The sequence below is a fragment of the Gossypium hirsutum genome, chromosome D06 (assembly GCF_007990345.1).
Source record: "Gossypium hirsutum isolate 1008001.06 chromosome D06, Gossypium_hirsutum_v2.1, whole genome shotgun sequence".
Classification (NCBI taxonomy): domain Eukaryota; kingdom Viridiplantae; phylum Streptophyta; class Magnoliopsida; order Malvales; family Malvaceae; genus Gossypium; species Gossypium hirsutum.
Genome location: NC_053442.1, coordinates 29,636,099 through 29,657,936, shown reverse-complemented (window position 1 = coordinate 29,657,936; position 21,838 = coordinate 29,636,099). Strand labels below are relative to the sequence as shown.

Sequence of the window (21,838 nt, the reverse complement as noted above, 5' to 3'; positions counted from 1 at the left end):
TTTTTATGGTGAGAAGTGTATCATCTACATTGATCATAAGAGCCTCAAGTATCACCTCACTCAGAAGGAACTTTATTTTAGGCAGCGCAGATAGATTGAGCTGCTTAAAGACTATGACTGCACCATTGAGTACCACTCTGGTAAGGCCAATATGGTGGCTGATGCACTGATCCGTAGGGCTGTGACTGATTTGAGAGCGATATTTTCTCGCCTAAGTTTATTTGACGATGGCAGTTTATTAGTCGAGCTTCAGGTTAAGTCGTCATGGATTGAGCAGATTAAGGGTAAGCAGTTGGAGGATGAGTCATTGGGTCTTCGATTTCAGCAGATTAAGGGTGGTAGTACTACGGATTTTGGAGTGAAAGTGATGGGGTACTCTATTTTTGTGGGAGAGTCTATGTTCCAAATGATACTGATTTGAGACAGACTATACTGAGAGTGGCGCATAGTAGCCCTTATGCTATGCATCCTGGGGGAAATAAGATGTACCAAGACCTTCGTGAGTTATATTGGTGGCCAGGGTTGAAACGTGAGGTTACTGATTTTGTGGGCATTAGATACCTTCGGGTTTGCTGCAGTCGGTTAAGATTCCTCTTTGGAAATGAGAGCACGTAATTATGGATTTTGTTAATGGGTTGTCTCTAACACCCACTAAGAAGGATTTAATATAGGTCATTGTGGATCGATTGACCAAGTCCGCCCACTTCATAACAGTTCGTATTGATTATTCTTTACAGAAGTTGGCGAAGCTTTATATTTCTAAGATAGTGAGACTGTATAGAGTACCAGTTTCGATCACCCCTAATAGGGATCCTTGTTTCGCATCTCGGTTTTGGAGGAAGTTACATTAGGTTCTGGGTTCAAGGTTGGACTTCAATACTGCATTCCATCCTTAGACTGATGGTCAGTCTGAGAGGGTGATTTAAATACTGGAGGACATTTTGAGGTGCTACCACTCTGATCTTACTCATATTGTCCCTGTTGAAGAGATCGAGGTTTGGCCAGATTTGACCTTTAAGGAAGAGCCGATTCAGATTCTGGATCACGACGTTAAGGTTTTGAGAAGGAAATCTATTCCACTGGTAAAGGTTCTATGACGTAATCACAGCACTGAGGAGGCCACATGGGAGCCTGAGGATGCGATGTGTCAGCAGTGTCCTCATCTGTTCTGATCAAGTAAAATTTCGAGGACGAAATTTTCTTTTAAGGGGGTAGAGTTGTAACGCCCCAAAATTTCTAATTCTGTTATTGTGAAAATGTGACACAAATATTTGTCAGCTTTAGTGGTTATGTGTTCTGGGAGTGTTTGGGAGGTCCCAAGTTCAAGCCTTCGCTTGGGCAAATTTTGGTATTTTGAATGAATTAGGCCTTACTCTTGTTGAGTAAGCTTTTATTTGATTGTTGGGTAAATTATATTAGAATGGGCCTGCTGGTTTGGGGTTAGATGGTGTGTCATTATAGTGGAGGTCTTGTGTTCGAATCCCTATGTAGGCAAGGGTATTATTTTTTTTGCTCAGATTTCAAGATAGAGTTGAGTAATAGGGGGATTCTGAGTAGTGTATGTGTAGTGGGAATTAAGGGAGAAGATTAAGAGATTTTGGGGGTTATCGGGATTTTATTTTATTTTTTTCCCATGACCAAATTTTGACTCTTTTTTTTAAAAAAATTTTACCGTCTATCCTTCTCCCTCTCCTCTTGCCGAAATCCTTTGAGTTTTTCCATCTTTCTCTTTTTTTTTCTTCTTGATTTTTTCCTAATCCATTTATTTTCCTTCGTTTTTGCTCGCGGTTAGTGCTCACTTAGTTTCGATAAGTGTTTCTCTTCGTTTCTGTCATGAATCTCTTAGCGACTGAACTGGTAATGTTTTTTCTCTGCGATTTGGGCATAGGGGGAGGCTCAAACTAGTGAATTCAGTGTTCTCGTCTTAACAATAGTTAAATGGAGGGTTATTGTTGGTGGTAAGTTGGGTTTCTATTCATTCTTGGTTGGCAATTCACTTGTAAATCCGTTAAATTGATGTTGAGTATCTTGATTATAGGCTTTGGAGTGTTTGAATACTATTTTAGCATCAAACTAAACTAGGTGTGTACCCGAAACGTAAAAAAAAAAGATTCGGTGAAAAGCCAAAATTGCTTGCTGTTTGGATAGCAGCAGTAGGCTAAATTTTTAAAATCTCCATAAATTGTGGAAATTGAATTAGAGGATGAAAAAAATATGGAATTAAACCTTATTGAGTCTAGTTTCTCATAGAAGAAATGATGTAAGTAATGAAATTGTAAATCGTGAGGTATAATAATAAACTTTGTGAGACAAGGTCAAATTGAATTCGGGTTCCCCTATTCTGTCTTTGGAAAATCATCAAAATTTGGAAAAAATAATTAGGGGTTAAAATTTATATGTTTAAATTATTAATGAGTCTATTTTCAATAGAAACAAATGGAAACATCATCCAAATTTTGTACTAAGAGATAATTAATTTTTAGTAATGAAGGGAAAAAGCTGTCAGATAGCAAAATAGGGGTAGATTTGAAGATTTTACTGTACTCATTGGCTGAACCAAAAATTGTAAAAATTTTATGGTAGAAAGGTATTTGAGTCTAGTTTCAAAGACATCAAGCGGATCTTAATTCGGAATTCTGTAGCTCAAGATATAAATAATTTAGTAACAATGACTCAAGTAGATAGCTTTGAAGGAACATATAAGTAAATAGTGAAATTATATGTGAATAATTAACTAGCACGGGTTACATTAAAAATGGATCACATGGCCAAGGCCAATTTAGGCAGAGTGGGCCACATGGGCATGTGAGCCCATTTTTCTGAAAAGTTCTATAAGGTTGCACGGGTCACCCAAGTCAACTGTGGACCTACTGTAGGGTTGATAAGCTTTACTTAGACCCTTATATGTGTGATCTGTCTGTCTGATTTCTATACCGAGCATGACTTATGATATCTGAATGTATGTACTATTAATTGCATAATGACATGACATATTTTGTATGTTGCATTGCATTAGGGTGGGTTGATAATATTTGGAGGAAGTGTGTGAAACATTATTAAGTCTGTTATCTGGCAGCTTAGCTGCAACCTTCTGATTATGTGCCGTGTTTCGGTACAACATGATGTGTAGGGATGAGTGGGTTGATTTAATCTACACATTGTGTGTAGGGTTGGACGGAGATGGTATGTAGAGGCTGGTGGGTAGGATTTTGATTTACTGTATCTGATATGGGCCAAGGCCCTAATGTATTTCTGAGACTGTATCTGAACGGGCTAAGGCCTAAACTAATTCTGTGATGGGCACAGGCCCCAAACTGTATCTAACTGAATTCTGTTGATTATCTGTATGTATTTTTTCTGTGGGCATTACACACTAAGTTTGTGAAAACTTACCCTTTCTCTGTTTAATCTGTACAGGTAATCCCCAGACTTGACAGGTCACTGCAGCGGAGGACTCGACGGTGGCCACATGTAAATTTTAGACTGTTTTCCGTTAATGTCTAGAATTTATTACTTATTTGGGGTTTTTGATATAACTCTTGGACAATGGACTGGTTGGCTTTAAATTTGGGACTTTATACAATTTTTATGGATTTTTTAAAAAAAACTGCAACTAAACAAAACATGATTTTTCTAAAAGCTAAGGTTTTCGTAAATGGAAATGATTTTCCCTAAATTAATTGGCTACAAGTTTTAAAGCAAATCAACTAGTACTTATTTTTTCCGAATTAAATAAAAGCTAACTAACTGTAACGGTTTTAACTCAACAATCTTGTCTTCAAATCCCATTCCATGTGACATTGCCAGATTCGGCCATAATGTCTAGGTCGGGTTTGGGGTGTTACATGATACTATAGTGTCTTTCAGCTATGGTCTTACTCGATAGAATCGTAATGCCATAATGTTTTTCAGTCATGGTCTTACTTGATAGAATCATGATGCCATAATGTCTTTCAGTCATGGTCTTGCTCATTTTTGGTATGGTGCAATAGTGTCTTTCAGTCAAGATATTAAACAATCAAAACCAAAATTAATTGATTTAATCAAGTTACGAGCTTACTTGACTAAATTGTAGAAATGTGAAAGTATAGGGGCTTTTTTGTAATTTTCCATTCTCCTTGATTTTCCACTTGATCTTAATTTAAATTAATTATTTAATTCAACTTATCAATTTAGATAGTAAAAAAAATTATTTTATGCAATTTAGTCTTTTTTGACATTTTTACAAAATTACCCCTAACATTTACCTTTTATTCAATTGAGTCCCTGAGCGTAAAACATACAAATTAACCATTTTTAATACAAACCCATGCCAACTGAATATTCATGGCATCCAAGACAACCCACATTTGTAATAATTTCACATCAAATTTGTGACAGCCCTAAAATGATCCTAGTCGGAAAGCGGTTTCGGGACCGCTAAACCGAGTCACCAAATTATTTGAATATGATATTTATTGTCTAAAATATGTGAATATGAATGTGTGAAAGTTTTGAGCTTCGATTTAGTCGATTGCATGTGAATTTAATAATAGGACTTATGTGTGACACTTTTGAAATGTGATAGGTTAATCCATAAGGATCTATTAGTGCATGTAATCAAAAGGGTGGACTTGCATGTCAATTTCCCCCATTTAATTACTAGTGGCCAGCCATGACAAAGGGTGATGGGCAAAACATGTCATAAAACATGTTGTGCTAATGGTTTATGGGAGAAAGGATAAAATAATTTAATGGGAAGGTAAATGATGACAAAAAAAAATGTGTGTGGTTGCCCCCCCCCTTCCATTGCCGTGAATTGAAGGAAGAAAACAAAAGAAAAAAAAATGTTCATCTTCTTCTCCTACCTCTCTCAAGCCGAAACTAACCAAGAAATGGAAGAAAGCACACCTAAGGCATTCGGCCATCTTGTGTGGGGGGAATTAAGGTATGATATCATGTGATTCTTTTGGAATTTTTGTGAAGTTGAGTTTGTTTTGGTGCTCATAACATGACCCATGTGTTAATTTTTGAGTTTGTGTTGCAAGAAACATTTGGTTATGTCCTTATATGTCAAATTGATGATAAATTTTTGATATTTGGTGAATGAATATGGGTTTCGGTCATGGTAGATAACAAAGAATGTGGTTGTTGTTCTTGTTAATTTGGATGAATTTTGGTGGATAGGTGCTTGAATCAAACAAATGATCATGTGTGTACACTAGGTGCTAGTTGAGAAGAATCGGTCACTATATTGGAGGCCATTGCCGAATATGAGTTTAGTTATTGAGTTGATGGAATAAAAGAATGCTTAAAGATGTGTCACAACAAATTATATGTTAAGCTAAGGTTGTTAAATTATCAATCTTTCTTCCTAGCCGAATATGTGTTTATAAAGTTGAGTTGTTAAATAGATTTTGAAGTTAGCCCATGCATTTATTTTTGAATTTAAGAAGAATGATACATTCGACTATGCTTTGATGTGCTTGGATTGTTGTTCATTGAGTAAATGATTGAGGAATGGTTAGAAGAATTTGAATGCTAAACTAGTTGATTTGTTTGATGATATATATATATGTATTCGGCAATGGGATAAAATGTGTATTAAGGTAAGTTTCATGGTGATTATGCTTGTGATGTTGGGTTAATATTCGGCATTGAGTAATGTGGGGTAAGGTGATTAATTGGCTATGAAATTAGCTAAATTGAATAGGTATGTTTAATAATATGCTTAGTATAATGTATGATCTTATAACTCGGTTTGGTATTGAGATAAAGGTTAGATGTATGATTGGATTTTGGTATGTGTTAAATTGGTCAATCAAAGATTAGATGATATGTGATTGCCAAATGTGATTGTTAAGTGAATAATATTAGTTAAGTACTTAAGCAAATCTATTGTTTTACTTAAGCTTAAGAGCAAAGAGGATCAAAGTCGGATAGGGGAAAAGAGAAAGTAAACGAATAGCCGTGGACATCTAATCGTCGACCACTTCCGAGGTAAGTTTTAAGTGATTAAACGTTGAGTAAATTCAATCATAATAGGACATAATGAGTTGATTTAATAAGATATGATGTGGCCATGATATGTCTTAAACTCAAATGGTAAGTTCATATGTGTTTGGACTTGGAAAGTTAAGAGCAAATTGTAATAATTTGCTTTGGACAGCAGCAGTAACGTGATTTTAGAAAATCACTATAAATTGTTGGTGTGGAATTATAGGCCGAATAAAATATGTTATCAAGGCTTAATTAGTCTAGTTTCTTATAAAAGAGACCTTGTGAGCAAACATATTTCCTATAAAGAGATATTTAAAGTTGTGTGAGACGGTGTCAGAATGACTCCGAAATCCCCTGTTCTGTTTTTAGAAAATCATTATAAATTGTACAAAAATGGTTATAAGATAAAATTTATATGCATAGACTCCTTAATGAGTCTAGTTTCAAATTAAATTAAATAAAACACATTTTGAATTCTGTAAATGAGAAATTTGATTCGTAGTGAAGAGTGGTCAGAATAGTCAAACAGTGAAACAGGGGAAACTTTAAGAAAAATCTGGTATTGATTGGCCAAACCTAAAATTCTGAAAATTTTATGGATGGAAGATATACGAGTCTATATTCAGGGAAAATTAACGGAAAGTGATTTGGAGTTTTGTAGCTCCAGTTATAAATAATTTAGTGACTACTGCTCAGGAAAACAGCTCGTAGTGAATATGTGATTTTGTTGTAAACATGGATAAAACTTGTTTTAGTTACTCATAAGCTATTGATTAAACCCATACGTGAATTCTAAATCGTGATATTGTAAAAAGATACATGAGTGTTAGATGGATCTTTGATATTAAAATTTGTGAAATTGTAAGTTTATGAGTATTCGAATATGAAATGATAGTATTGCGTGAAATTGAATTATTCATTGGGAAATGATTAATGTAGATTCGGCCAAGACAATGTGTATACATGATAGTATATGTGATATGTGAAGTATATTTGGATAATTGTGATGTGAATGTATATATATGTGGTAAGGCCTAATGGCCGATGTGATGAATGTGAAAGTGTATATATGTGATAAGGCCTAATGACCGATGTGATGAATGTGAAAGTGTATATATATGTGATAAGGCCTAATGGCCGATGTGATGAATGTGAAAGTGTATATATGTGATAAGGCCTAATAGCCGATGTGATGAATGTGAAAGTGTATATATGTGATGAGGCCTAATGGCCGATGTGATGAATGTGAAAGTGTATATATGTGATAAGGCCTAATAGCCGATGTGATGAATGTGAAAGTGTATATATGTGATGAGGCCTAATGGCCGATGTGATGAATGTGAAAGTGTATATATGTGACAGAGCCGAGTGGCCAACGTGATGGATGTGAAAGTGTATAAATGTGATAAGTCCCGAAGGGCAATTGTGTCAGTACTATATCCGGGTTAAAACCCCGCAGGCTTTATGCGAGAGTATTATCCTGATTAATATCCGTAGGCTTCGTGCTCGTACTATATCCGAGCTTTAAAGACCCGACGGCTAAATGCTAGGATTCAAGTAAGACTCTGATATTGAGTATCTGCATTAAGTTACCATCAAATAAGTATTATGTATTCAAGATGTTCAGGTACGTATTACTTACTCATCGGTGGAGTGATTTCGAGGTGAATTATCAGTATCAAAGAGTTAGGTAAATGTGATTAATATTATAACTCCAAATGTGAGAATGTGCTTTGGAAATATTTGACCATCTAGGTCATTATTATTCGAAAGTATATATGTGGCAGCCAAGTGTTGCGTTTAATGATATTATAGATCGAGATGAAGCTCTAGATTAACTTCATCGAACAGTTGAAATGAATGACCAATAATAGTGATTGAGAACACTTTGTCTTGCTTAAAACTTACTAAGCATTAAATGCTTACTCCGTTCTTTGAATCTCCGTTTTATAGATTTTGGTTCGTCAGCTATCGGACTCGGGATTATTGAAGTCGAAGTCGCCCACACTATCAAAGCCCTTTTGGTACACTTTTGGTTGAACTCTGAAAATGGCATGTATAGGACTACCCTTTTGTAATGGGTCATGGACCCTTTGGATTTGTATAATTTTGGATAGCCATGCGAAAATGGCTTATATATGTTTGAGCATAATGTTATAATCATTTGGTATGGATATGGTTATTGAGAGGTGTGGATATGCTTAACAAGGATTGGCCATGGGAATGGTTAATCACTATCATAATTTGTGCTATTTATGCTAAAAGGGCTAGTTGAATCATGGAAACTATGAAATAGGTAAAATCTACCTTAAAGGCAGATGCTGACAGCAGCAGTGATGTAGATTTGGAAAATCACTAAAAATAGTAGGAATAGAATTAAATAGTGAATAAATTATTTAAATGAACCTTGATGAATCCACTTTCATATGGAAGAAACGAAACAGTCATATGAGTGGTATGTTAAGAGATAATTAGGTTTTCGTGAGACAGGGCCAGAACGGTTTCTGGATTCCCTGTTCCGACTTTGGAAATTCATTATAAATTAACCAGAGATAATTAGGAGTCATTCCATATATGTATAGATTTCTCTTTGAGTCTAGTTTCTATAGAAACAAACGGTATCAGCATTGAAGCCCTGTACAGGGAGATATCCAAATCGTAATGCATGAAGGTCAGTGTAGTCGCACCCTGTAACAGGGGAGACTTTAACTAATAAACTGTACTAATTTGCCCAACCAAAAATTCTAGAAAAAAATATGTAGATGGACATATGAGTCTAGTTTCAGGGAAAAATTACGAAACTGATTTTCGAGTTTTAGAACTCAAGATATGATTTTTAAGGTGACAGTGACACAGTTAGCCAACTGCCTGGAAATTTTTAAATTGGACTGCAAAGAAGTGATTTAAGTCTGCAAACCCCTCGTGTCCGACTCCGGCGACGGACTCGGGTACGGGGTGTTACAAAATCCTTATATTTATACTATTTCAACAATTTAGTCCCTAATCGGTAAAGTTATCAAAATGACTTCATAAAATACTTATAAATAACAACTAATACTCCAAATTCATCATTTAATATCTAAAATCACATAGATTCATCAATGTCAATATTCAATATCTTTAACAATTTCAAAATTGAAGGTACGAGCTAATTTGGCATAGTTGTAATGATCTCAAAAATATAAAAATTATTAAAAACGTGCGAAAAACGGAGTCACCTGCATCCATTGAAGCTTGGCCAAAGCTTGAAGATTCTCCCCTTTTATTTTGACTAAAATGGTGAAGAAGATGAATAAATCATCTTTTATTTTCTTTTTCTTATTATAATAACATTATAACATAATACAATGTCTTTATAATTTAATAAACATAATCATTTAAACTAAATAACCCCACTAACCGTCCACCAACTTAAGAATGGGTAATTTATGCTTTAAGGTCATCCAATCATAATTCTTTAATCAATTTAACACCTTTAAGCTAATAGCGATTGTCTTTTTCAATTTTTATGATTTAGTCCTTTTTAATTAATTAGCTATTGAAACAATAAAATTTTTTAACAAAACTTTAATACAACATTTATAACACTCTGAAAATATTTATAAAAATATTTAAAGCTCGATTTATAGAAACGAGGTCCTAATACCTTATTTTTTAAAACCACTTGACTTTAGGGTCTTACCACTTAATTAATCGTTCATATAACATAAATCACCATATCAAAAACCTTTTTAAACTCATGTTTGACTCATAAATTTTAAATAATAATATTACGAACTTACTCATCGAATTTGTGGTCCCGAAACTACTGTTTCGGACACCACTGAAAAATGAGTTATTACATTCTTACTCTAATGAGGTGTACTTGCATCATTTAAGACTTGACCATATTAACAAAGAAAGAATCACTAGAGTTGTGAAATATGAGACTTTAAGTTCATTTAAAGAGGTACATCGTAACATCCCAAATGTCTTAAGTCTTGATTCGTTAATTTTATTCATAAATAAGTATATGCTTCAGTGGTTAAGTGATTTGGGGTGTGAGTTTGAGGTCTTGAGTTTAAGTCTCGGTTTGAGTAGCTTGGATTATTTTATTTTATTAATAGTCTTATTGGAATGTGCTATAGTGGAAGTTGGGTTTGTTTTAAACTCTAAGAAGTGATGGGATGAATATGGGAGTTAGTGGGTAGTGGTTGGTTAGGATTTGTTTTTATTATTTTATTTTATTTTTATTTTTTTGTTATTCTGTTATTTTTTTGTTTGAAAAAAAGGAGAAAGAGGAAATATACCAAAATCCCTCCCCTTTTTAACGTCTACTTTTTTCCCCACGTTATTTTTTTCCCACAATATTGTTTCTTCCTTTTCACATGAGTTGGGTAGCAAAATTTTTCTTTTGCATTTTTGGTCTTTAGTGCTTTACTTTCGTTGCTCTTACTATTCAAGCGCGATAGTGGTGTTCTATTGTGCAAGCTTCGTTTCCTTCTCTTGTGTTGGAATTTTTATTCTTTGGTTTTTAATTTTGTTGAGGCGTGGTGGGTTTTGTATCGATGATAATCGATTGATTGGTTTTAGGTGAAGTTCATGAAGCAGACAATTCATCGGTGAATTATGATTAGTGTGGGTGCTGCCTGTGCGCAAGGGTAAGTATTTGAAACGGTTATGAGTGTAACCTTTTAAGTGAATTTGCTTATAGTTGCATTGTAGTCAAGTGGTTTACTCGATAAAAATTGAGGAATTCATATTGATTTTGGGTTTTCTATTGTTGATTTTTAGGTTCTGGTTATCTCGTTGGAGCGTTAGCATCAAAATTGAGCCACGTGGCAACGAGAAACTAGAAAAATGACGATCGGTGAAAGCCTAAATTGGGGACTGTCGATGCCACATGGCCATGTGGGATACACGGGTAAGGCCATTTTGGGTGTGTTGGCCACACGAGTGTGTGGGACCATACGGCTAGGCCATTTTGGGCTGTGTGGGCATATGGGTGTGTGGGCTCAAAGTTTAGAATTCTCTCCTAGATTCGTACACATCGTCCCGATCAAATTTTATAAAAACGCCGCAAAAAATAAATCAATTTATAAAAAACAAAATAAAAAATTTTTAGCATAGCAAAACGACGTCATTTTGTTCAAAATGAAATAGCGGCGTTTTTTTATTAAAATGACGCAAAAAATAAATCAATTTATAAAAAAATAAAAATTTTTTAGAATAGTAAAACTGCATCATTTTGTTCAAAATGAAAATTTCTTTGTGGCGTTTTTATGAAAAACGCCGTCAAAGGTAAGCAATAGCGGCGTTTTTATTAAAAACGCCACAAAAATAATTTTACTTTAAAAAAAATAGCTCCCTTTCAACATAGCATAGCATAGCAAAATAGTGTCATTTTATTTCAAATTAAATAATTTTTAAAAAACGCCGCAAAAAGTAAACAATAGGATTTCACTTCAAAAAAATAGCGCCATTTTATAAATTCCCCCGGCAAAATCCCCAACTTTCCCCCCTAAAATCCCTAATTTCCCAGATCCAAGAAAAAAACCCAAAAGCTTATTCAACTCTGTGTTTCTTCCCAACTGAAGCCAAGCCAGTTCTTGTTTGTTCTTCGTCTTAAAACTCTCAAATGGATAAAAGGGGTCCAAAATCAAAGAACCCAGAACCAGGAAACCAAGGAAACTATGAGAAAAAGAGCAAAAAGGGATTGCGACTATTAGCTCGGGTTAAACCATCTGAGATTTTCTTGAAATCTATAACCAAGGATGTTACCAATGTTCAGATTACATACCCTTGCAGGTTCTTTTTCTTGTTCCTTACTAATGCAACATATTATGTTTTTTATATCTCACAAAATTAACATTGCAGACACTATTTTACAGTTGTCTAGTGTTTGAAAATATGGATATTTGCAGGGATTGAACTATGTTGGTTCAATGTGCTTTTCAGATTACGCATTTGTTCCTGTTGCTTCTAACGCCTCTCACAACACACACACAAACGCCTCTCACATTTCTGCTTATTTTTAGGGTTCATTTTTTCTTCTTTTATTAACCTAAATTTCATTTCTCCATCCCAAAAATCCTTGGATCAGGTAACTTTTCCAATAAAGATCATTCAGTTTTTTCCTTTAAATGTTTTTGTAGGTTAAAAATCAAATTTTTTTACCGTCCATTTGTTCATCTAAAACTTTTTTGATCCTGGGTTTTGTCTAATATTAATAAAAAATCTTTATATTTGCTTCAAATTAAAAATCTCTTCTGCATGAAGAAACGCAGCAAAATTATGATTGTTATTTTTCCGGGAATCTTGTTGTTCATTCTTGTTTGAAGATTAGATTAGATTGAAAATATTAATCTAAAATTCTGATTCTTTCCTTGTTTGGTTGGTTTGATAATGTGGTGCTTAGAATTAATAATAATGATGTTTTTGGAATGAAGTTGTAGCTAACTTTAATATTTACAAGCCTTTGTGGGGGTAAAATATTCATCAGCCTTGAGGTAATCAATATTCAAGTTACATACATATGATTAGAAATATTCATAAGCTTATATAATTCATCAGCATACAATATTGGCATCTGCTCACCCATTGTTTTGGGTTTGTTGTTGTTGCAGGGAAGTGAGAAGCTCCTTCAGCTAGTCTGAAATTACTCCATGGTTTCAAACTTGAAGGAGAATGAATCTGAAGTATGGAACCAAGGATTCTTCATGTCATCAATAGGTAAGCTCATATATACAACCTTGAAAACAATGGACATAATATGGGCATGTTCGGTTCTTCCAACTATGGGTACTTCAATGATGCTTCACATGCATTAATATTTTTCTTTTTAGGCATAATTTGGAAATAACCCATCATATTTTTTCTTGGAAAACTGGAAAAAAAGAAGAAACAAATTGATAATTTTGTATGTTTTACATTTATGTTGTTCGATAGCTTGTTCTTATCAATATTTTTTTTGGGATGTTAACTTTCAAGAAAAATCAATTATTTGGTTTTTCCTGCTTCATGTCTCGTTTTTGTTTGAGAGGAGTTAACGAAATCGAAAATACCCTGTAAATTGTATTTTATAAATATTCTTAACCATTATTGATTGTCTGGTCTCTTTGCTGTAATCTATGATGTTAGGGCCTTCACTAATTTTCTATTTGTCTATTAATGTGCAGGAGCTGCGACAATATATTTTTTGATGCATTTAGTTGGCTTGCAGTTTATGGTTATATAGTAGAAGAGATAAGCATAGAGAAATGGTCGATCAACCACACTAATTTACTGTCCTGAACAGTCTTCTTCATCTGTTAGTAGCCATTGTTTTGACAATCATGGTATAAGAGGATCACCCACATCAACAGTCATTGGACCTTCCAAGCATCGACATTCAACTCTTGGGGATCCCAATTTTGTGGAGAATTACTTCAAGGTATTGAATACATTAAAGATTTCATTTTCTCACATTGTTGTGCGATATTTGATTAGTTCTCTATAATCCTTTGCGATATTTGCTTCAAGCCAATTGTTCTGCCCCCCTCAATTATTAGGAATGTTAAACCTTTATGTGGCTAATTGTTTGAGTATGCCTTATTGAGTTAATTACCTTTATGTGGTGATAGTGGGTATGTTTTATTTTATTTTATTTTTGCAGTCTTTATTTGTTTGTAATTGTCGTATCCTTAATTCCTTTTGATATTTTTCTTGTATTTCAGAGTGGGAAAGACATCTTTGATGAATCAGTATCCTTTATTTTGGGATACATGCTTTGTTTTAGCACATTATATTTGATTGTTAGTTGCATTGAAAGACACACAATGACAATTACTAATTTGTTAAGAAAGATGTGATTACTTTGCAAAATTCAATTGTTTAAATTATTTTCATAGCCTACTTTGATTGCTGTTATTTGTGGGAAAATTAGTCTACATTCTTTAAGCTGATCTTAAACTGCTTCCTACATTGTTTCAGCCTTGGGAAGAAAGTTTTCGGGATGCACACGAGTTTGGAAAACTTGTTCTGTTTCAAAACTTGGATCCAGCTTACTCTTCAGCAGAAGTGGAGGTAATATTTATTATGAATCACAATTAGGTTGTGTTTGAAGCATTTTGTATTTACACGCATAAATTTCTGTTTTCTTTCACTTTTCCTCTCCCTACATGTGTGGTTTGTACCTTTTATCTTTCTTATGAATAATGCATGTTTATATTGCAGGATATAGTTTGGAATGGCTTCAATGAAATTTGCAAAGCAAAGATGGTGCAGCAGGCTGCATTGTATTTTTTATTACCTTGCAATGTGTATAGTCATAGGCATGTTTAACTAGTCAGTCTGTTTCTCATATGCATTATTTATTTTAGTTTTGATTCTAAATTTTTATTTTTACTTTAATATTTACGACAACTTGAGTTCTACCTTTTGGATTTTAATTGTGTTATTAATTTATTATTTTAAATTCTAAAACTAAATTCATTAATTTTTATATTTAGTTTTAAAGTTAAAATTTTCATAGAAAATTTAATTTAAATAATATTTTTTATTTATCCTTGAAAGTATATTTAAAGTTAAAATTTAAAAAATAAAGTAAAATAAAATATTTATCATAAAAATAAATATTATTTGATTAAAATAATATTTTTAAATGTTAAGTTTTTAGTGGCGTTTTTGCAAGAAGCATCACTAAAGGTTTATTCTATAGCGGCGTTTTTCGATAAAAGCGCCGCTAAAGGTCTTGATCTATGCGGCGTTTGTAGAAAAAGCGCTGCTAAAGGTCTTGATCTACAGCGGCGTTTGTGGGAAAATCGCCGCTAAAGGTCTTGAGCTATAGCGGCGTTTGTTGTAAAAGCGCCGCTAAAGATCTTGATCTATAGCGGCGTTTATGGAAAAGCGCCGCTAAAGGTCTTGATCTATAGCGGCGTTTGTGAGGAAAGTGCCGCTAAAGGTCATGGTCTATAGCGGCGTTTATTTCCAAAAATGCCACAAACGTTTGCGGTGTTGACGACAGCGGCATTTTTTGCGGCGCTTTCAAAAGCGCTGAAAATACTTTTAGTGGCGCTAAAAAGCACTGCTAAAGGCATTAAAAAATGCCGCTAAAAACCTATTTTGGTGTAGTGAAAACCCAAAACCAATATATTTGGCTTTCACCAAAAATACCCAAAGAATGCTTTGGGGTAATAAATGTAATTTTTTTGTTATATATTTTTCTAGGATAGAATCATGGAAAGTTTCACTGGTTAAAATCTTTTAATTTTATGCTTTTATGTGATAGCATGATAATATTCGAATTGACTGATAAGTATGCTCATACATATGTATGATAAGCATGTCATATAGTTTAGGAAAAAATGTCACATGACATTTTAATCATTCATGATTGAAACCGAAAATAAAAATCTTGCATGTTTTTTAAAAGATTGAGTGGGAGAAAGTCCCTAAACAAGACCTACGACCTTTATCAATGGTCTCTAGTGATAGAATGACAATTTGTTGATCCTAAGGTAGGTATTGTCATGTGGATTTCACTGAAGATATTTCCTTAAAAGAGATAACTATCTTGTGATAGCATATGATAATTTGTCGGCCCTGAGGTAGGTATTATCATGTAGAATTCATTGAAGAATTTTTTTATAAAGGACAACTAGTCATACATGCTACTCATTAAGATTGTCACAAGATGACTCATTCATGATACATGGAATGATAGATTTTGAGTTGATGGTTCTACCTTCAAGATCATTGCAGTTAAGTAACTTCCCAAGATGCAATGCCTAAGTTAGAATGATGACAAAATATGAAGTGATTATTAGTACATGTGAATACCTGAATAATCACGTTTACGTATTAATTGAATGAAAATTCATGTTCTTACTAGTTGATTAAGATTGCCACAAGGTGACCTAATTCAATGGGTGTAAGACTTATCGTTGCAACTACTTACAAATGTTTTCAAGGTTTAGTATAAGACGCATGCATCATTTTAATGCATATCATTTGTTGCAAAAGGTTTTAATATTTTCTTAATACAAAGATATTAATAAATTGATTTTTTATTTTCAGTTCAAAAAATGACATCTACTCCCTTACTAAACATACTTTTTGAAAATAAACTGAACAGAATTAACTATTAGGAATGGAAAATAAACCTCATGATTGTCAAAAACTATAAGAAAATTAGAACGATTTTTTATAATAAATGCCTATCAGCCACTCAAGCCAAGGCTAGAAAATGCTAGAGGAGTTTAATGAGTTTGCTCATTGCTACATGCTAGAAAGCATGACCAGGACCCTTTAAAACCAACTAAAGAGCTGTAAGACTGCCAAAGCAATTCTAGAAAAACTAGAGGACATGTTTGAAGGCCAAGCTGCCTTGGCTCAACAATCGGCTATAACTAGTTTGATGGATGCCTAGTAAAAACTCGGTAGTCTGGTTAAAGACCATATGACCACTCTTATAGGTTACTTTGCCAAAGCCACGGATAATGAGTCCAATCTGGACAAAAACACGCAAACAAAGATGGTGTTCAAAAGTTTTTCCAAGTACTTTACAGGCTTTAGGGTCGCATATAACCTTGGGAACAAGAATATGACGCTTACACAACTCATGAAGAGTTACAATCCTATGACTTGATGTTGAATGGTGGTCAACCAGTCCGAAAAGTAGAAGCAAATTTGGCGGTTTCTTTTTTCTCTAAAGGAAAGGGAAAACATGCTAAGAGAAATAAGGCAAAATCCTCTGGGTCACCTAAAGTGGAAACAAAGATAACCAAGAAGCCTAAAGACTTATCTAAGTCTAAGTGTTTCTTCTGCAACAAGAAAAGACACTTCAAGGCCAATTGCAAAGAGTGGAAAGATTACCTAGCTACTAAGGGCAAAGAATTGAAAATCTTTATGATGGAAATCTTCTTAGTGGAAGATTCAATTGATGACTAGGTCATTGATTCTAGAGCCACTAATCATGTGTGTGTTTCTCTATAGGGGTTCAAGTAAATGAAAGATCTTAGAGATAAAATTCTATCATTGCGGACCAGAAATGGGACGTGTGTGGCAGCTGAAGTAGTGAAAGTTGTACATCTTCATTTTGATAATTCTAAAAAGAATATTTCAAAATTCATTTTCTATGTACCAAGTTCTGAAAGAAACTTAATTTATATTGCATATTTATTTAAAGATAGCATGATCGTGACTTTTAATAATAGTGCTGCATTATTTAGAAATTATACATTTATCTGTATTGGATGGATATCTAATAATCTCTATTTTATCAAACCATAGATGTATACACTACTTGAAACTAAATTAGCGAATAAAAGACTTAAAACTTCTAAATATAACGATGCATACCTTTGACATTTGAGACTTTGTCATATTTACTAAGAAAGAATCAATAGACTTGTGAAAAATGACACTTTAAGTTCACTTAAGGAAGTTGATCTCTCACAATGTTAATCTTTTTAGGAAGGTAATATGACTATGTGATCTTCTAATGCAAAAGGAACGAGGGTCGTGAAACCCTTAGAAGTTGTGCACGTTGACGTATGTGTCCCTATGAATGTCAGTGTAAAGCCCCGAATTTGGGATTAGATAGAAATAGGTCTTGAGTTTAGGAACACATAAAAATATATGTGTGCAAGAAACTGTCATAAATGAATGTCTGCATCAGTTTTTAAGTAATTTGGGTGTATTTAGGAGTGTCTGTGAAGTCTTGGGATCAAACCTAAGCTCTAGAAAAAATTTTAGTTTTTTCCTCTTAAGTAAACCTTGACTCTGGACTGTAGGCCTTATAAATAAGTGTGGTAGATTTATGTCACAAATGAGCTTATGGCCTAGTGGTGGTGGCGTGATACAGCTATTGTGAGAGCTTGGGTTCGAATCTATTAGAATGCAAAGGGATATTTATTTTATTTCGTTGTGGTAAGAGAGATGGAGTTTGACTGAAACTCTGTAAGGTGAAGTTTGAATTGGTCTTAGAGGTAATTGTGGAGCAAATCAAGGAGGAGATTGGGGAGAAAATAAAGGAAATTCGAAAATAGGAGGTTGGCAGGGTGTTGTGGCTGATTGGGACTCTAAGGCTTAGTGAAATTCGGCTAAGGGGTAGGAAGAGAGCATTTTCGGCACAAGGCAAGTGTTTGTTTGGTTTTGAAAGGGTTGAAAGGAAGGTGCCGAATGTTCTTTGAGATTTTTCTACCATTCGGGATTCCTTTCGAGTTTGCATTTTAGCTATTGAAGTGATTAAAATTTCCACTACTTTTCCTCCCTCCTACAGTTGCCGATTAGGTAACCTTCTTTTTGGGTTCTTTTTCTTTCTTTACTTTGCTGAAATCCTTTTCCTCTCTCACTCTTGGTTCTGCTTCTTCTTTCCCTTCTGAACCCTTTTCTCTCGACCTCCTTTTTAAATCGAACCTACTCTCCATCTTCTTCTTCTCTGCTTCCCACTCTCTTCCAATCATAGTCGAATTCTTCATAAGGCTTTTTGTGTACGTTCAGTTTATCATCTTTTCCTATTCTATTTTTCCGAATATACCTGAACTATTCCAACTAATCCCATCATCATTAATTTTGGGTTCTAAAATTTCTAGAAGGGAAATGGAGGTTTCCAATAATTTGTTGCATAAAGAGTTATCAATGGTGGCTAGTTGTAGCCATTCTGAGGGAGGATCAAGAATGGTGCCAGCTGAGAATGGGCACGTAGCCCCTGCCCCTAAATTTAAGTAGCGTAAAGTGTCAGCTATTTGGGATTTTCAGCCGGGGTGCGGCAAGGTGGCAGCACCATTCTCTGGATCAAGTGGACAAACCACAACTGACTGATCTAGTCAATGGAGTGGTAATCTGTTGGACAAGTATTTTTGGTAGAGGCTGTTTTTGATAAGTTGATTGGGATTCAATTAACCTGATTGACAAGTGATTAACGGTTTGCCTTGATTGAATGTAGGTTGGAGTTCTCGTGTGTCATTCACTTTTCGCAATCAGGTTTGTATCTGTACACCGTAAATTATTACTGTCGTAAAGCTGAAAGAGTGTGTGTATTCACACTGTCTCTTCTGTGAAACAGCAAAAGCTGAAAAGCTGAAAGGCCGAAAATACGATGATTGAGGCCATATGGGTGTGTGAACACTCGTGTGGTGAACCGAGCCCACAAAACATGGTGTTAAACTGGAGAGGCCACGACGAGCTTTCTCGTGCTCTTGGGCCGTGATGGGTTCGTTTGGCTAAAATGGGTCCTATAGGCCCAATAGGCTCATGGGCCCCACACAGATGAAATCCACGTTAAGTGAAAAATACTGGACTGGGATATGTAGTTCGCATAGTCGTGAATGAATTTGGGCTAAATGGGCCACACGAGCGTGGGGATTCACTTGGGCCGAATATGGGCCTTGGACCATTTGCACCATTATGACCATTTAGGTTATCTGTGTCACTCGAGGCAATTGTAGGCCTTCGAAAAGGTTATCAAATGACCGAAATACCCTTGAAGGGTAAAATGACCAAAATACCCCGAAGGTAAAATTACCATTTTACCCCTAACTAACAAAATGATCGCTACACCCCTAGTGGTAGGTTGACTAATGTATGTATGAAAGTTTATGACTGATACTAAGCATGACATCCTCTATTCACGTATGTTACTATGGCATTCCATCCTGCATGGGGTTGGGTTAATATTGACGGAAGAAGTGTATGGCTTGTAGCCGTTTTGTTCAAGGCTTACTGCCTTTCTGCTTATGGCTTTTAGTCGTTCTGTTAACTGGCAGCGTTGCTGCGATACTTATGGCTTTTAGCTATTCTGTCTACGGTGTCGAGCCGTTCTGTTGACTTAGTGCCGCAACCAGTGCTAAGCTTGGTGTGTTGGCTGGGTGGGTCGATTTTATCCCCACATGGAGTGTTGGTTGGTACGGGTGGTGTATTGGTTGGATTAGGCTAGATTTCTGTCTGCATATCTGCATCTAATATTGATTTTGTAATGGGCTTAGGTCCACCTGGTTTGTCAATGGGCTTTGGCCTAGTCTGTTTCTGCATACCGTATATCTGACTGTTTTTATTATAAGGGATTACACACTGAGTTTCCGTAAACTCACCTTTCTGTCTACCTGTGCAGGTAATCCCCAACCTTAGGCAATTTAGAGCTGCGAGAGACTCGGAGGTGGCCATACGACCGCTGACGCTCTGCTGTAACCTTTTTATTTGAATTTTATATTCTGAGTTTTAATTCTGTTATAAGGCCTTTGAGGGATTAAATTTTTAAAAGGGCTTAAGTTTTCGTTATTTAAAACTGCTGAACACGAATTTTCAAAATTAACAACTCTTTTCCAAAAACACTTAAAAACAGACATTTTTACATTTCAAACTTTAGTAGTTTCCGCAATTGGAATAACCTAAAGTATCAATGCCAGAAATTAAGTAAACGTTTTTGATGAGATTATTTGCTAAACTCGAGAAAAAGGATTTAAGCATAGAAATGAACCTTTAACGACAAACTTAGTTTTTGATCATCGTTTTGATGTGACACGCCAGATTAGGCTGTGGAATGGGTTTTCAAATATTTGGATTTCAGAAGGTTGTTTTTGAATATGTGAAGTGTTTTGAGATACTTATTTTGAAAAGTGTCGCACACCGAGTCTTCGACGCCGAATCTGTAAGTTTCTTGAATTCTTTTGTCTGTTTAGAAGTTAAAATGCGGTAAGTTAGAAAATGCTGTGACTACTTTAGAAATTAGACTATACCACTCCGGATAGAGCAAACTGAAACTATAGGGGACTGAAACTGTAGTGAAACTTTGATCTGCATAAAATAGTTAGTGCTGATAAAACGCGAATAGACAATGGGCACAATAGATATGCGCGAATGTGGTTCAAGAGGTTGTAGTAATGTTTCGAAACCAGAGTGCGTAGCGGGAGCGTAGTGGTGAAGTCTGTGTGGTACGACTATCTTGTTAGTTGGAAATTTGGAGGACAAAATTTCTTTAAGGAGGGGTGAATTGTAACGCCTCGAATTTGGGCTTAGATGGAAATAGCTCTTGAGCGTGGGAACAGAAAAAAAAATTATGTGTGAAAGAAAATGTCATAAATGAACTTCTGCTTCAGTGGTTAAGTAATTTGGGTGTGTTTAGGAGTGTCTGTAAAGTACTGGGATCAAACCTAGGCTCTAGAAAAATTTTAGTTTTTTCCTCTTAAGTAAACCTTGATTTTGGACTGTAGGCCTTATAAATAAATGTGGTATATTTACATCACAAATGAGCTTGTGGACCAGTGGTGGTGGCGTGACATGGCTATTGTGAGAGCTTGGGTTCGAATCTCTTGGAATGCAAAGGGATATTTATTTTATTTCTTTGTGGTGAGAGAGGTGGATGTTGACTGAAACTCTATAAGGTGAAGTTTGAATTGGTCTTGGAGGGAATGGTGAAGCAAATCAAGGAGGAGATTGGGGAGAAAATAAAGGAAATAAAAAATGGGAGGTTGGCAGGGTGTTGTGGCTGATTGGGACTCTAAGGTTTAGTGAAATTTGGTTAAGGGGAAGGAAGAGAGCATTTTCGGCACAAGGCAAGTCTTTGTTTGGTTTTGAAAGGGTTGAAAGCAAGGTGCCGAATGTTCTTTGAGATTTTTCTACCATTCGGGGTTCCTTTCGGGTTTGAGTTTTAGCAATTGAAGTGATCAAAATTTCCACTAGTTTTCCTCCTTCCTACAGTTGCCGATTAGGTAACCTTCTTTTTGGGTTCTTTTTCTTTCTTTACTTTGCTGAAATCCCTTTCCTCTCTCACGCTTGGTTCTGCTTCTTCTTTCCCATTTGAATCCTTTTCTCTTAGCCTCCTTTTTAAATCGAACCTACTCTCCATCTTCTTCTTCTCTGATTCCCACTCTTTTCCAATCATAGCCCAATTCTTCATAAG

At 35.1% G+C, this 21,838-nt stretch overlaps 1 long non-coding RNA gene across 3 annotated transcripts; it reads left to right on the top strand.

Moving 5' to 3' along the window:
• Positions 1-11,416: 11,416 nt before the first annotated feature.
• On the top strand, positions 11,417-14,379 carry LOC107889933 (uncharacterized). 3 transcript variants are annotated; one of them, XR_001681854.2, is made up of 5 exons: positions 11,417-12,467; positions 12,585-12,690; positions 13,137-13,390; positions 13,930-14,022; positions 14,173-14,379. It is a non-coding gene; the product is annotated as an uncharacterized lncRNA (long non-coding RNA). The 3 variants fall into 3 exon arrangements; XR_005914586.1 differs by having other exon boundaries at positions 11,430-11,766; XR_001681853.2 differs by having other exon boundaries at positions 11,441-12,690.
• Positions 14,380-21,838: the final 7,459 nt, after the last annotated feature.